Source organism: Panthera uncia (genome assembly GCF_023721935.1).
Source record: "Panthera uncia isolate 11264 chromosome A3 unlocalized genomic scaffold, Puncia_PCG_1.0 HiC_scaffold_12, whole genome shotgun sequence".
NCBI lineage: Eukaryota > Metazoa > Chordata > Mammalia > Carnivora > Felidae > Panthera > Panthera uncia.
The window spans coordinates 17,418,903-17,436,594 of record NW_026057579.1 but is presented as its reverse complement, the minus strand read 5'-3'; the positions used below and the strand labels follow the sequence as shown (position 1 = coordinate 17,436,594).

The 17,692-nt window shown below is 36.5% G+C and overlaps 1 protein-coding gene and 1 pseudogene across 2 annotated transcripts in view; both read left to right on the top strand.

Annotated features, from left to right (window-relative positions):
* The window catches only part of PPP1CB (protein phosphatase 1 catalytic subunit beta), a 41,323-nt gene that overhangs the window by 5,312 nt on the left and 18,319 nt on the right, over nucleotides 1–17,692 (top strand). The gene's annotated exons all lie outside the window — the stretch shown is intronic.
* On the top strand, nucleotides 4,932–17,675 carry LOC125937307 (40S ribosomal protein S2-like; annotated as a pseudogene).

Below are 17,692 nucleotides of genomic sequence, written 5' to 3'. Positions count from 1 at the left end.
TCTCCCTCTCTCTCTGCCCCTCCCCCGTTCATGCTCTGTCTCTCTCTCTCTGTCCCAAGAAAATAAATAAAAAACGTTGAAAAAAAAAATTTAAATGCAAAGCTGAAGCTTTTCTGGTAAATATCTAAATCCAAGATTAAAATTCATTGGGATTTAGAAATCTATTTACATTTGAGTCTAGAGACAGGATTATATTTTAAGATTTAGGGTTAACAGGAAGATAACAAATTATATCTAGCAGGCTTTTTTCTCTCTTGCTTTCCATATTTACTATTTTAACAGTATTCATTCCAATGGCACGTATTCTCAGTTCTAACAGAGGTAAAATAATATAAGTATATAAGAATGTCAAAATATTTAGAAATAATAATTGAAATCTCATTAAGTATTTCTGAAACAAAAGTTATTCTGGAAGAGTTGGGATATGGGGATGCAAAGAGAAGAAATGGTTTGTAAATGAGGTAGGTTTAGGAGTGATGTGGTGGAGGATGGGAATTCCCAGTTGAGTTTTCTAGGATTTAATTTTTAGTGGATACAAATTTATACCCTCAAGCAGCAATCCCTGCCCTTCTAGCAGCTGTATATAGCCATTCCAAGGCTTATTTTTCCTGGAAAGATAGAGGGTCAGTGAATATAGGAAGGAGAAAGCGATCAGGGACACATCTCTTTCTTGTACACCCTCTATGTCTTCCCAAGATTGAATTGGATTACCTTCGAAGTCTTGGTTACTGGTAGGTGAAATGCAGTTTTTTTACACTCTATTCTCTGAAATACACCATATGACATCTGTTAGATAAAATTGAAAATGCCTTAATGGAAATAGTCTTCATTACATAGTTAGAGGTAAAGGACTAAAAATGCAGAAACTCATTCTGAAGTTTAGCAAGTATAAAAAACCACTAGCCAGTCTTTTCCTAGTGTTGGAGGAATTCAGTCCCTGGTCTAGGTGGGTTCTTGTAATACAGTAGAAAAAGTAGTAGAAGGACAGTGGCAGTTGTCCTTTATCCTGCTTCTGCTCTACTCATGTAGCAGAGTGATTTATGAGGGTGTATATACATAACTTTCCTGAAAATTCCTGGCCTCTCTCTCCCTTCCCAAATTTACCTGCAAGAACAAGTAAGAGTTACTTATGTAATAGTGGAAACATGGCCTTTGGGTCCTGATAATGTGCCCACACTGTGTAATTTGGAGGTGACACAGTTTATTTCACCATAAAAGAATTTTATCCCCAGAATCTTCATCAGAATATCACTAAGTTCCAGTCTAGTCAATTACAGATTCACAGAAGCATTTTCTTGCTTTGAGTATTTGTTTAATAACACCATTTTAACTTTTCCTCTAATTTTACCTCCTCTATTTTTAAGATTTAGAGAAATCAAAAGTTACTTTTCATAATAAAAGGAGTTTAATAAGGACATCTATTATGTAGCTTTCTTTAATATTATAATTCACGGTTATAATGACTTCTATAAATTGGGAAGGAATCTTCATAGGTGTTTGTTCGTAGGTATCTCTGTTGTTTGAATATTTGTCAAATAATTGAACCAAAGTAGTGAGAGAAAATGACCAGCCTTCTGAGGAGATCTAAGTTTACACAGTGATAGAAAGGAATGTGTTTTTTGAACTTAACTGCAGTAGTTATGCTAATCAGATGTTTACTCAGTTGTGTATTTACTCAAGATATATCTGTAAGTATTGTTACAGTGGGAGGCCATGTTTATGCTGGTTTAGGATACAGGTTCTGCATGTATTTTAATTTCAGCTCTGCCTCTGTTCTGCATATTGGGGATGATAGTGTCTATTTCATAACGTATCTGTAAAGACTAAACAGATAAAACCCTTTGATGCATAATGAAAGCTCAGAAAATGTTAGCTGTTGTTACTCTTTCTGTTTGGTATAAACCTGAACTGAGAAATAGGCAATAGAAGACTTTTTATGCTGCTGAGCCCTGAAGCCTTCCTGTAGTAATTATTGAGAAGGCCATTCCTTATGAGGATCTAACATGTATTGTGTCTTCCACATTGTGTTATTGCATGCAACCACTCTTTTCATATATGTGTATGTATGTGTAAAACATTTTGTTCCTATTTCCATCATCCGGAGTTTGTAATCTGGTTTGACATAGTGTTGGTGCTGAAGGGCAGAGACAATTTTAGGCAGAATAAGATGGTGAAAAGTAAGTTAAAGAAATTTGTTGTATGCCTTCTTTTGGCTGGGGACTAGAGCAGTGGATTTCAAACTTTTTGACACTTGGGACCACTTTATATACTCCTAAAAAGAATAGAGGACAAGAGCTTTTATTTATGTGATTTATTAGTACTGTGTTAGAGATTAAAACAGAATTTTAAAATATCTTTTTTAATTCATTTAAAATAATGGTCCATTGCATGCCAGCATAAATAATGTTTTCTAAAACAAGAAATATAGTGATAAGTAAACCTCTTTAATGTCTGGTTTTGTAGAAGTTAATCATATAACATATAGTTGGAAAGTGAAGGAGTATTTTATTAGTCTTTTTAGATAATTGTGGATATTCTTTAATGTTGTGTTTATTCTTTAATGACATTCTTTAATGTTGTACTAATCAACAAGTGGTAATTTCTTAAAGGTTAGTTGTAATGTGGAATCAGAAATATCTGAGTTTTTTTGTTCCTTTACATTAAAATCCATTGATCCGTCTTACACTTAAAAAAAAATTATTTTAACACTTACTCATTTTTAAGAGACAGAGTGCAAGCGGGGGAGAACAGAGAGAGAGAGAGAGAGAGAGAGGGAGACACAGAATCTGCAGCAGTCTCCCGGCTCTGAGCTGTCAGCACAGAGCCCGATGGGGGGCTTGAACTCACGAGCCGTGAGATCATGACCTGAGCCGAAGTCGGACGCTTAACTGACTGAGCCACCCAGACGCCCCTGTCTTACACTTAAATGGTTCTTATACATTCTTTATAACATGCATTGGTCATTTGGAAAATATCAGTTACATCGAGTTATGCAAATGTTCTAATGTTGATACATCTTACACAATATCAAAAAATCATATTTGTTGATATAACAAGGTATCAGAAGAGTCTTTAAGTATGGAAGAAGCTGTCAGATTCGTGGTGCTGGATACAAAGTTTCCAAAATTTTAATTTTCACTTGAAAGGTTGATTTTTATCATTAGCAACAAATGCTGTCAGTTGTTTTCTTTGAAACGACACAGGCTCACTTTGTTCATTTTCAAGAGTATCTGTGAAATCTAAGTGTAAATAGCTATAGTTTGTCAGCTACGCTTTCCAGTAAAAAAGATGTTCTGTGAAAAATGTGGCTAGATCCGCTTGGAGCTAAAACTGTCACTCGAGTGCTTTTCTTGAACACAGCCATTGTGCTTTGGTATGTAGCAGAAATGCCTAATGGATACTTTTCATTTCATTATACAGAATATTAAAAAGATGTATATTCAATGGTGGAGATTTAATAAAATTGATAATTTTTACTACTTGAGGGCATTCTTAAGTGAAACTGGACTTCTTTGTGTTTCACTGTAAATGCATGGTAATGAATACCACCAGTACATTTTGGCACCACTGATTTTGTTTTGTGCTAAGGTGCTAGCAGTTTTGCCCACCATTGGCTTCTGTGTCATGCAGATGTCAACATAGTGAAAAAGGGGATCCCGCTTGGAGAACCATAGAGCTAGGGCACTCTTCCTCTGTTCTGAAACATCTGGCTCTCAGCTATATCTGCTACTTCTTTATTCTTTGCTTATCATTTGTTTACTGGTATATCTGGAATCACTTTTTAATTTATGACTCTTCACAGGACCCTTTGAGAATTCATGAAAGCCATAGGCCTTTTCAGAAAAATATGTATGTTCATATATATACACAGTATTACAGTTTGAGGTATTATACAGAGCTTCTGAAGGCCACATTAATCATTCCTATCAGGCAGACTTAAGATAAGTTGAAATTGTGACAGCTGCCTAATTCTTTCACTTGAAACCAAAATTCCACATTTTAACCACTTGTAAAAATTTTACCGTTTTTACTTTTTGTGGCTTAAAGGGAGACTTACATGCTAAATAGGGAGAAATAGCCACTTCATCCTACCGAAAAAAACCAGGAAATTTAGCAAGTCTGGATTGAAGTTAACTTTGCTATTGATTAATTTGTAACCATGAGTGAATTTTGGGGGGGTGTAGAGTGAATTAAGATATTAAAGGTTATGGAAGATTCCTAAGATTTCATGGGGCAGATATGATAGATAGTAATGGGGTTGGTTCTTTTTTCTTGACATCCTTTCTGTTTTAGAGAAGGCAGTTATTGTGAGAACTTGCCAGAGAAAATAGCAGATGGTTATTGAAAGATAAAATTTAATATACACACAATACACATAAAAACACATATATCACACACCATTTGTATTTTTTTAAGTGTATTTATTTTGAGAGAGAGCACAAGGAGAGGAGGGGCAGAGAGAGAGGGAGAGAGAGAATCCCAAGCAGGCTCCGCACTGTCAGTGCAGAGCCCAACATGGGGCTTGAACCCATGAACCATGAGATCATGATCCGCGCCAAAGTCAAGAGTTGGCTGCTTCACTGACTGAGGCACCCTGGCGCCCAACACCATTTGTGATTTAAAAGACAAACCTGCATTGAAAAGGTTTTTTACATGAATATGAAATTTGAAATATAATGATTAAGTGCAATTTGTGTATCTTCTTTGGACATCAGATAACATTTTGTTTAATTGAGGTTCAGAGTTAGTGTTCTGTGTCATCAAAATTGATTGCAAGTGTTCATCTGTTAATGCTGATCTGTAATGAGATCTGTATTTCATCTTGGAAGGTATCTTTTAACATGGATAGGTATTGCCAAATACTGATATCAGTCCACAAGAATGTGATTTTAGTTAATGTTTTAGTTATCATTTAGTAATGTTTAGTTTTAGTTATCATTTGGAAGGTATTCATAGACTTCTTCTAGTTCTCTCCTAATATTTGCCTTTTATTATGTTATCACAGCACACAAATCAGTTCCAATCAAGGGCAAAGTGGAAGCTCTTCACCTGCACAGTTAAATAGATTTTGCTATAGTGTGCACTAGCACTGACGTCTGAAGAGTTCTGTTGGAACTGTGATTTGAGCTTAGAAAATATATTTAATGCAAATCTGTGAGGAAATGAAGATCTTGTTTTAACTTTGACAGCACTGGGAGTGTATAAAGCAGCTTTGACATTTGCTTGTGAATTCAAGCATCGTTAGTTGTCATAATGACTTACCACAGTATACGTTTCACGTATAAATATTTTTTTTGCCTTACAATTTTAGATTCAATCATTAAGAAACATTATCAGGTTTGCAACAAAATCTAGTTTATTAAACTACCCATAATAGTGATAGTGATTGTTGTCATTCAGAAAAATTTCAGTATTGGCCCTGAGCTCAAAAAAATCACAATAAAACTATCACTACTAGGCCATTGAACTGCTGTGTAGTAGAGCAATTTGAGATATTCAGCTTTTATTTCTGACAAATACTCACGGAACTGACAATAGTTCATGAGTGCTAATGATGTGCACTATTGATTACCGCTGAGCCAACAATACATGGTAAAGTATCTTTCTACTGAGTAATTGCACCATACACTATAAACACCTTAAATGTTCACAAGTTTGTAAAATTGCCCAACTAGGGTTTTTTTGTGCTCCATGTATATTTTTACCACCGTTTTTTTCTTTTGTTTTTCTCAGCTTCTTGAAAATATTTTTGATAGCTAATTCAAGGCTAACTCTTCAGTCACTCAATTGGCTCCTTAAATAAGGCAACAGTTAGGTATTGGTAGTATCTGTGAAGTCGCGAATAGCCAAGGAAAACCACTTGAAATCATTTGTTTTTGTTTTTATTTTTTAAAACATTTATTCATTTTTGAGAGAGACAGCATGAATGGGGGAGGGGCTGAGCGAGAGGGAGACATAGAATCTGAAGCAGGCTCCAGGCTGTGAGCTGTCTGCACAGAGCCCTGATACAGGGCTCAAACTCACAGGCCACTAGATAATGACCTGAGCTGAAGTCGGAAGCTTAACTGACAGAGCCATCCAGATGCCCTCATTTTTTATTGTTTTTTTTTTTTTATTGTTGTTGTTGTTTTAATGTTTATTTATTTATTTTGAGAGAGCGAGAGCACTCGTGCACGAGTGCAAGCTGGGAGGGGCAGAGAGAAGAGAGGGAGAGAGAGAATCTCAGGCGGGCTCCACACTCAGTTCACAGAGCCCAGTGTGGGGCTGTCACTCGCAAACTGAGTGAGATCATGACCTGAGCAGAAGTTGGATACTTAAACAGCTGAGCCACCTAGGTGTTCCTCATTTGTTTTTTTAACTGATGATTGGTTAATACTGCTCCCGTTGTCTTCGATGCTTCAAGAACTGTTTTTACAGAAAGGGTAATAGTCTTAAACAAGAATATTGTTTCAGGACCTATTTCTTTGGCTTTTCCAATCAAACATGATTTCAGGAACTCACCATTAGTACATGGCTTTCCTTGCTTGCTAACACAGTAGCCAGTTGGAAATTTAATTTTGGTTGCAGTCTCATTTTTATTTTTGTGAAGAAATTCTGCTGTGATGAGATTCCATTTAAAATGTTTAAGTTGTCTTTGCTTTTGAGTGAAATAGGAATATTGTGATGATAGTGCTTAGCCTGGTAATGTGAACATATATTGTATTTTTTTTAAGCATAGCTATAATGTTATAAATAAAATGCTTAGCTGTCTAATTCAGTAACAGAATAATCCACACTCCACTGTGCTTTAAAAGTGCAACATTTGCATTCCATTTTTCCTGCGTGAAGAGTATGCACTGTAATAAAAGTAAAAAAATGTTTTTAAATGTTGCAGAACAGCAACAAGCAGGAACTCAAGACACTGTTGAGTTATAACTGCATTTCTGTAATTCGTAGTACCATGAGAAGCAGTGTGAAATGATAGAGTGCCCTGTGTCTCTGTCACAATGAATCTGCTCTGCCATTGTATGGTGAAAGTGCCCATAGATGATACTTAATGGGGGTTGGGGGTGGGAGGAGAAAAGAAAAACATAACAAGTAAGAGTAGTTGTGTTTCCGTAAAACAATTTATTTATGGATGCTGAAAACTTATATAATTTTTATGTGTCTTCAGCCCCCCTGCCCCCTCCCCCCCATCATTTTTTAAAAAGTAAAAACTCACAAAACCAGGCATTGGGCCAAATTTGATTCGTTTTCCCCCTTTTCTGATGTGGACATGCTTGCACAGAAAGGTTCTCTTATCAGGAGTAGAAGACCTTTACCAGTCAGGACTGGTAAAAAAATATGGGGTTAGGGCCCATAGTGTTTAGTCCTTGCAAGGTATTCCTCTAGTTTCTGTATGTAATCATCCAAATTTCTCCTCTGTGACCAATAATCATATTTTGTGTCCTTTTCTGTATGTACTTGAGCAATGAACACAGGAAATTTTTGAGGGTTTTGATCCTTGAGGAAAAGGAAGCAGCAGTGAGCTCACCAATCACTCTGGCTTTTTTCCTGGAGGTATAGAGGAATAGATCCCAAACAAAGAGTGGCAGTCTTCCTGGACTCAAGAGGAGAGATGGAAGTCTGAGGCCATTAAAGCATTGAAACTTAAATCCAAAAGAGGAGAGAACCACATAGATTCTAACCCCAAAATCTGCAGTCAGGTCCCCCTTAAGTCATTGACTTCTAAGGTATACATGTACAAGAGAAGATTCTAAGAAACTCAGAAGAAAACAGTATCTGGAAAGCTAAAGATCTGAGCAGAGATTCCAGTATCACCCTAGTGCCAGAGGGGCAAAAGTTGAAGTTCAGACTGCCAAATTAGGGGGACTGTATTATAGTCTAAATTTTCCATTGATACTCCATCATGACCACTCCCTAAGATTGAGGGCAAAACTGAAGTAGACCAGCCCTCAAGAAAATGTAAGTCATTATTATTCTTACCACTGAAAGGAAACAATGCTGTCTGGAAGATGTCGTCTACAGCTCATACAATTTCCATCCATAATCAGATATTTCATTCAGTGAAATGACCACAGGACATACTAATAGACTTAACTGATCAGAAATCAGAGGAAAAAAGGGAACAAATCCCCAGATTATTCAGATATTAGAGTTATCACTGAGAGACTTTAAAATAACTGATTTAATGTGCTCAGGATAAATAAGAAATGATGGGGAATTTTATCAGAGTCCTGGAAACTTTACAACTAAAAAAGTGCATTCACTAACAATGAGAATTTGAGAGTTGGGCTTACTAGCATGGTAGAAACAGCGGCGTAGTAAAAGCTAGGAAAAAAGTGTTGTGTAGAAATTACGCAGTGCTGAGAAAAAAACAGAGGGGAAATAAAGAAAGCAGGAGACAGTGGAAAGGTTTAACATACATAATGGGAGTCCCAGAAAGAGAGGAGATACAGGATAGAGGAAATACTGACCAAGACTTCTCCAAAGGGAGAAAGATACCAAAAGATTAAAGAAGCTCCATGGATTCCAGGAAGGAAAAATACAAATAAAACTATATTGAAACCCATCGTGGACTTAACTGCTAAAAATGAAGAAAAAGAAAATCTTTATGTTTTAATCTTTTTAATGTTTGTTTATTTTTGAGAGAGAGACAGCACGCGAGTTGGGGAGGGACAGAGAAAGGGGGGAGGGCATGGAATTGAGCTGTCAGCACAGAGCCTGATGTAGGGCTCAAACTCATGAACCATGAGATGATGACCTGAGTTGAAGTTGGCCTCTTAACTGACTTAGCCAACCAGGCACCCCAAAAGAGAAAATCTTAAAAGCTACCAGAGGAAACAAGTCATTACATGACCTTCAAGAGAACATTGATGGTTGATATACCACCTGAAACTACAGATGCCAGAAAACAATAGACTGTCCTTTTAAGGTGCTGAAAGAAAAGGAAGAATGCTAATCTAGAATTCTAAATCCAGTGAGCATATCCTTCAGAAGAGAAGGCAACGGATGCCTTCATGATCTTGCGGTTCCTGAGTTCGAGCCACATGTCGGGCTCAGTGCTGACAGCTTGGAGCCTGGAGCCTGCCTGAGGCTCCAGGCTCCAATTTAGACTATAATACAGTCCCCCTAACTTGTCTCTGTCTGTCTCTGTCTCTTTCTCTCTCTGCCCCTCCCCGACTCACGCTCTTGTCCGTGTCTCTCTTTCTCTCTCTCTCTCTCAAAAATAAACATTAAAAAAAAAATTAAGTGAAACAAAATAAAAACACAAGCTGAGAAAATTTACTGATACAGACTGGTACTGGAATTTTCTAGTAAAGTTCGTATTGAAAGAAAATGATTCCAGATAAAAGCACAGAACTGCAGAAGTAAATGAGCAACAATAAGGATAAATGTGTGTAATTATAAGTTAATGCTTTTTAAAACAATTATGGTTTGTAGGGTTTAAACTATGTGGAAGCAGTATATGACAACTGTAGAACAAAAGGCTAAAAAGTGCATTTGTTATTTCTAGAGTAACTACCAAAAGAAAAAGAATATATAACTAAAAAGATAACAGAGGAGAAAATGGAGTAATAAAAGATAATTGTTCCAAAGAAACGCAAGAAAAGAGGAATAAAGGAATGAGGAACATGTGATACAAACAAAGCAAATGATAGGATTTGTCCATAATTATAGTAAATGTGAAAGGAGTAAACACTCAAGACAAAGTTCAGAAGACCTAACTATACTGTATACAAGGAACATACTTTAAATTTAAGGGCAAAGGTAGAGGAGTAAGCACCAGATTGGGAGAACTGCATCATGCACACGTTAACCAGAAGAAACCTGGTTGGATGTATACATCAGAAATAGTATATAAGGCAGGAAGTATCACTAGAAGTAAAGAAGGGCATTGCATAATGTTAAAAGGATGAATGCCACAGGAAGAGACAATAATCTTAAAATTTTTAGGTATCTAATATTATAGGTCTAAAACACAAAAAGGAAAACTTGGTAGAACCAAAAGGTTAAAATAGACAAAACCACACTATATAGATTAACGTACCTTTCTCAGTAACTAATAGAACAAAGAAAAAATTAAGGATCTAGAAGATTTAAACAACACAGTAAATTTGACCTAAGTGACACACACAACACTTTACTCAACAACTACAGGATATACACACTTTTCAAATATGTATGGAACATTTACTAAAGTATGCAATATGCAGTACCAAAAAGCAATTCTCAGTAAATTTAAAAGAAATGAGATCTCAGGTTCTCTGATTTCAGTAATGATAAACTAGAAATCAATAGCATGTAACTAGAAAATTCTCAAATACTTAGAAATAAGCGTGTACTTTTACATATTTTACTGCTACTGAAGAAATAGCAGTGAAAATTATAAAATGTGTTGACCTGAATAATAATAAAAATACATGTCAAACTTGTGCAATTGCAGCAAGAAGCAATGCTTACAGGGATATGTATAGCTTTAAAAATACATATAATAATATATATTGGTGGGGAGGGGGGAAGGCTGAACGTTAAATTTTTATTTCAGGACAGTAGAAGAATAAGGAAAGATATAATAAAGATGAGAGCCGAAATCAAATAAAAATCAAATGTATGATTTTTTAAAATGAAAATGTTGAAGCTTCTTCTCTGGGAAGACTCCAAATAACAGATGACACTAGTGCTGTGGGAGGGCCTGGGGCCCTGGAATGGGAGGCCATGGCGGCTTCCACAGAGGTTTCAGCAGCAGCATCTGGGGCCAGGGCCATAGCCGGGGTCAGGACAGGAGCTGTGGAGCTCACGGAGGCAAAGCCAAGGACAAGGCTGCCACTAGGCTGGGCCACCTGGTGGTCAACGACATGAAGATCAAGTCTAGAGGACACCTGTCTCCTCCCTGCCCATAAAAAGAATCTGAGATCATTGACTTCTTCCTGGGGTCATCCTTCAAGAATGAGGTTTTGAAGATTATACCTGTGCAAGAAGCAGATTCATGCTGGCCAGTGGACCAGGTTCAAAGCATTTGTTGCCATCAGAGATTACAGTGGGCACATCGGTCTGAGTGTTAAGTGCTCCAAGGAGGTAGCCACTGCCATCCATGGAGCCATCATTCTGGCCAAGTTTCTCGTTGTCCCCAGGCAGTGAGGCTACTGGGGAAACAAGATTGGCAAGCCCATACTGTCCCATGCAAGATGACTGGCTGTTGTGGCTTTGTGCTGGTGCTCCTCATCCCTGCTTCCAGAGGCACTGGCATTGTCTCAGCCCGTACCCAAGAAGCTACTGGTGATGGCTGGTATTGATGATTGCTACACCTTGGCCAGGGGCTGCACTGCCACCCTGGGCAATTTCGCCAAGGCCACTTCTGATGCCATTTCCAAGGTTTAACATTTATCTCATCCCTGACCTTTGGAAAGAGACTGTGTTCACCAAATCTCCTATCAAGAATTCACTGACCATTTCGTAAAGACCCACACCACAGTTTCCATGCAGAGGGCTCAGGCTCCAGCTACGGCCACAATATAGTTTTATACAGGAAAAATAAAGTGAATTAAAATTGTTTAAAAAAGAAATTGTTGGTAAGATTAATAAAATTGATAATCCCCAGAAAGACTGATAATGTAAGAAATAGAAAACAAATTATCAAAAAAGATACAGGAGATGTGACTAGTAATGGAGACTAACGAGATGGAACAAACAAAAGCAATAATGTAATCCTGGCTGGGATTCTGCACTAGAGGAGAAGAATGTGCTATAAAGGACATGATTGAGACAATTATTAAAATTGTAGTATATTCTTCACATTAAAGATTTATATCCGTTAAATTCCCTGGATCTGATCATTTATACTGTGCTATCTTTTTTTTTTTTTTAAGTTTATTTATTTTGAGGGTGGGGAAGGGTAGAGAGAAAGAGAGAGAGAGAATCCCAAGCATGCTCCATGCTGTCAACACAGAACCCAATGCGGAGCTCTGTCTCACAACTACGAAATCGTGACCTGAGGTGAAATGAAGAGTTGAACGCTTAACCAACTAAGCCACCCAGAATACAGTCTGTTCTTAAATGGGTCAGAGAAAAGTTTTGTATATGTATTTTAAAGGAAGTTAAGATTTTATAAATAACTTAGTGCTAATAACTTTTATAATTTAGATGAAAAACTAATCTTGACAATACTGATAAAAAGGAATAGAAAATCTGAATAGTCTTATATATGTTAAAGAAAATGAATTTGTAGTTGGAATACTTCTCAAAAAAATTCCAAGCCCATTTGGTTTTGCTGGTGACTTAAATATTTAAAAAAGAAGAAATTAGGCCAAGTTTGTTGAAAGCAGAAAAAGAGAGAACACTTCCCAACTTGTTCTTTGAAGCCAGCACAACCCTAATACTTAAATCTGACAACTATCAAAGAAAGGCAATTACCGACCAGTATCGCTCATGAATATAGCCACAGAAATCATGAGCAAATTATTAGCAAATTGAATAAGAAAGATAAATGTCATAATGTGGTGGGGTTTATTCTAGGAATCCAAGGAACACTCAATCGATATAAATCATATTAACAGAATAAGGTGGAGGGGGATTATTATCTCAATGGATGAGATACAGTATTTGATAAATTTTAACATCCTTCATGATAAAAATCCTTAGCAAACTGAGTATGTACAAAACTATAGCTATCATAATGGTGAGAAATATTGAATGCTTTTTTTTCTCTTAGTTCAGGAACAGGACAAGGAAAACCTTTAGCACACTTTTCTTCAGCATTGTCTTGGAGGTCCTAGTCAATTCAATGAAGAAGAAAAATAAAAGATACAAAGACTGGGAAAAAAGTAGTAAAAGTCTTCACAGATGATATGGTTGTATACTTGGTAAATCCGAAGGGATCTTCAAACTGTTAGACTAGGAAACAAAGTCACTATTCATAAATCAATTACACTTAACATCAAATAATTAGAAAATGAAATAAGAAAACACATTTACAAAGCAGCACCCCTTCTATTCAATTTAATGAAAATGTGCAGGACTGCCCCTTAAACACTACAAAACATTGGTGAGAGAAACACATGACAACTGAAATAAAAGAGATACCATGTTTATGGAAGACTCAAAATTACTAAGGTAAATTCTCCCTGGATATATTAATTCCCAGTTAAAACTCCCACAAGCTGAGGGTGAGGAGAAATAGACAAGCCAATTTTAAAACATATTTGAAAATGCAAAAGGACCTAGATTAGCAAAGGCAATCTTAACAAAGTTGGAATGCTTATATTATGAGATAACTTTATAAAAAAACAACAGTAGGGGCGTCTGGGTGACTCAGTCCGTTAAACATCCAAGTCTTGATATGGGTTCAGGTCAACTCAGGTGATCTCCTGGTGGTGAAGTTGAGCCCCCCCCCCCCCCCACCACCATGCTGAGCGTGGAGCCTGCTTGGGATTCTCTCTCCACCCTCTCCCAGTTGTTCACATGCACACACATGGTGCGCGCACGCTCTGTCCCTGTCTCTCAAAATAAAGTTTCTTTTAAAAAGCTACAGTAATTAAGACAGTGTAGTACTGCTGTAAAAATAAACAGATTAATGGACTATATGGAGTGTCCAGAAATGGATCCACTCATGTATGGTCAACCTGATTTTTCTACACATCTCCCCCTGCAGTTCTGTGGAGAAAGGATGGTCTTTAAAATAAACAGTGCTAAATCAATGGATTATTGAATGAGATAGGCTAAAATAGTAAAGCGTCTAGAAGGAAACATAAGGAAATATGTTTAGAGGAGATAAACATTGCTGAACACAGTAACATGGATAGATTTCACAGAAGAATGAGCAGAAGAGTATGTATACTGTATATTTCTATTTATCCAGAATTCAATAACGAGTCAGATTAATCATACTGAAAGAAATAAAAATAGTAACCTTCGGCATTATTATTGAATGGTTAAGGGCAAAAGGGAGCCTTCAGGGTTGCTGGAAGTATTCTGTATCTTGATGTGAATGTGATTACTTAGGTGTATGTATACATAGTTAAAATTTGGGGCACCTGGGTGGCTCAGTCGGTTAAGCCTCACACTTCGGCTCAGGTCATGATCTCACAGCTGGTGAGTTCAAGCCCTGCATCCGGTCTCTGTGCTGACACCTCAGAGCCTAGAGTCTGCTTTGGATTCTGTGACTCCCTCTCTCTGCCCCTCCCCCCCACCTCAATAAGAAATAAACATTAAAATTTTTAAATTTATTGAGTAAATGCCCATAATGTTACTGTGCTTTACTGTATATATGTGTGATACCTCAAAATATTTTCTAAACAGCAGCAGCATGGTAGATATTTCCTATAATGCCGTATTTACCTGGTTTACAATTATTGGCTGCTAAATTTTTTTCTGGGAAACTTTTGACTAAGAATTTTTTGTGGTAGTAGAGGGGGGAGTGTGTTGAGTTAGAAGACTGGTCCTAAATTCTTCTCTGCTGCTTTTTACTCATTCTAGTTTTATAAACCTGGGCTCCCTGATTTTCAAGTTTTTAAATTTTTCTGTTGTTGTATAGTGTGGATAATAGCTTCCCTTTCTAATTCTTGGGACATCAAAAGGATTAAATGAGATGATTGATGTGAAATTGCTTTGCACCTAATGAATTATAAATTGTGCAGATTTTTAGTATCTTCATAATCTAGCTAGGTGCTTGTATCTAAGCTCATATACCCAAATTCTGGAACCCCTCATGGATATTGTGGCAGTGAACTAGTTCCTCTTTGTTAATAGGCTGCCTTGATTTACTCCCTGTTTTCAGATGACTGAGAAATTTGAAATGCTCTTGGATATTTGGGTGTACATACTGGCAGGAGTACATGAGGGAGCAGGACTTTTGAATTGACAAGACAGCTGGAATTGCCCTGAGCCATCTATCATCTTTTTCCAAATATTTGGATAACTTATTCCTAAGATTTGGTCATTTGTCAAATGCTTAACCTTTAGAAGAACGTTTAGTTTCTCTAACTGCATTTCATCAACTCTTAGAAGTGACTTGATTATGCAATGCTCCATTGTTTTATATGCCACTAAGAGGCAAAAAGCAACTGCCAATTAAAATTGTAAGAAATTATTGATTGCAAAGTATTTCTGAACTTAAAAATTAATTGGGGAAAACCATGCACCTTAAAAATCAACGAAATTTCATGTGTGTTTTTGTTTTGGTAAATTTTTAGTTTTATGGATTAGCATGACTTCTAAATTGAAGCGTTTTTAGCTCTGTAAAAATATTAGTCAAAGTACACCGTAGTGTAACCTAAATTACTTGGGAGGTCGAAATTAAACACATAATTTACAGAGAAAATAAAACAAATATGAGATAAAATATTCACCACTGTAATTTAGACGCTTTAAATTGACATGTCAGAGTGACACACACTAGTTTTAATGATTGTCATCAAGTTACAACCAAGTGTTGGTAACTTAAATTGTTTTATTACTACAGAATCATAACAAAAATTGTAGGAACTTTTCTAAGAGCCAACTTTTGTTTGTGTTGTCCATTGCTGTTATCTTTAAATAATTATTTTTAGGTGAGTATTTGTCATCTGAAAGCAACAAGAGATCTTTAATCCTTCAAGAAAAATAACTTTTTCCCTTCAAGAAAGTAGACAGGTACTTGATGCACTGATGGTAAAACTGTATTTTGCAAATATCATTTCCCATACAGTTAAGACTTAATGCCAAGATTAAGAATTTTACAGAGAATTGCATCTAAGCTAGTATTGTAGATACTTACTGGAAAGTACAAGTAAGATGCCCTTTTCGGTCTTAGAAAAATCCACATATCCATGGGAAGTAGGTAATTGATGATTATGAGCTAGTACTAATGTAGAAGCTATGATAAAGTTCCTATAATAAAAGCAGTTCTGATGATGTTTTGAATTTCAGGGGTGATCTTATTAACAGTCATATTTACTAAAGCACATTTCAACAGAGTCTGTCTTTTCTGTTACTTAGATATTACTATATTAATGTTACATATACATGGATTGACTTTTGCATGTGGGGGCCTTTTTTTTTTTTTTTTTTTTAACCTCTGAACCTGACAAAAGAAACATAGTCTTTAACAAGAAATGTGTGGACTTAATTGTAAATGGGAAATAGTAGGGATATGTAGAGATACAGTCTGCTTTCTTTTTTTAAATACCTTCTCAGCCTTTGCTCTGTTGATGGGAATGCAAACTGGTGCAGCCACTCTGGAAAACAGTGTGGAGATTCCTCAAAAAATTAAAAATAGAACTTCCCTACAACCCAGCAATAACACTAGTAGCAATGTATCCGAAGGCCAGAGGAGTGCTGATTCATAAGGGCACTTGTACCCCAATTTTTATAGCCGCTCTTTCAACAGTAGACAAATCATGGAAAGAGCCCAAATGTACATCAACTGATGAATGGATAAAGAAGATGTGGTTTGTATATACAGAATGAATACTTGGCAAAAAAAAAAAAAAAAAAAAAAAAAAAAATGAAATCCTGCCATTTGCAACAACGTGGATGGAATTAGAGGGTATTCTGCTAAGTGAAATAAGTCAGTCAGAGAAAGACACATACGATGTTTTCACTCATAGGTAGAATTTGAGAAACTTAATAGAAGACCATAGGGGAAGGGAGGGGGAAAATTAGTTTTAAGCAGAGAGGGAGGCAAACCCATAAGAGACTCTTAAATACAGAGAACAAACTGAGGGTTGATAGGGGAGGGGGCAGGAGAGAGGAGAAAATGGGTGACAGGCATTGAGGAGGGCACTTGTTGGGATGAGCACTGGGTGCTGTATGTAAGTGATGAATCACAGGAATCTACCCCCCGAAACCAAGAGTATACTATATACGCTGTATGTTAGCTAACTTGACAATAAATAATATTTTTTAAAAAATAAAAAATAAATGTTTTTTCACTTAAGATTAAATGGGAGCAAGCAGTATATTTAGAGAGAAAGAGCCAATGGAGAAGGTAATGAGAGGAAATGATTTCAAGTTCAGTTCAATAGGGCAAATAAGAACTCCTCATGTACCGTTCCTCCCTACTCTGTTCCAGAAGTTACTTATTAGTTGATAGATTTTATTGTTCATTCATAGGAAAAATGCTTTCCTCCATCTAAATAGCTTTTAGAGTTTTTCATATAGTGCCCTTGTGTGACATAATAACACATTAAAATTTAATAGCTATCTGGAACCTTTTAAATTTTGTTTTGATTAGAAGTTGGAGGGTGGGGATTGTTAAAATTCTTAAGACTGTTCATAATTTTCCAAGGACGTGTGTGAAACTAAATCACCTGCTGACAGCCACTTTTTGTTTCATTTCCCTTTCTTCATAGCCACTGGTTCTTAATGATGCTATTTTGGCCTTTTCCTAAATGCAAGACTTTACTGAGAGAGTAGGCTATCCTCAAAGGTGCTGTTCCTAAAATCGTTTAGGTCTCTTGGGCTGCAAGGTTGGCCACTGGAAAGCACAAGGGACTGCATTTCTGTGGCAGCAGCCTTGAGGAGCATCATTAGAAACCAGCAACAATAAAGATAGAAAGGCAAAGATCACTAGAATAACCTTACTGTTAGCCATAGAACACTACAGGGTATCTGGTAGTTTGCTGTCTGTGTGACTTTCTGGACCTTCAAAATATGGGCATGACTTTTTTTTTTTTTTAAAGATTATTTATTTTATAGAGACATTTTTAAAAACTGACCATTTTATTCATTGTCT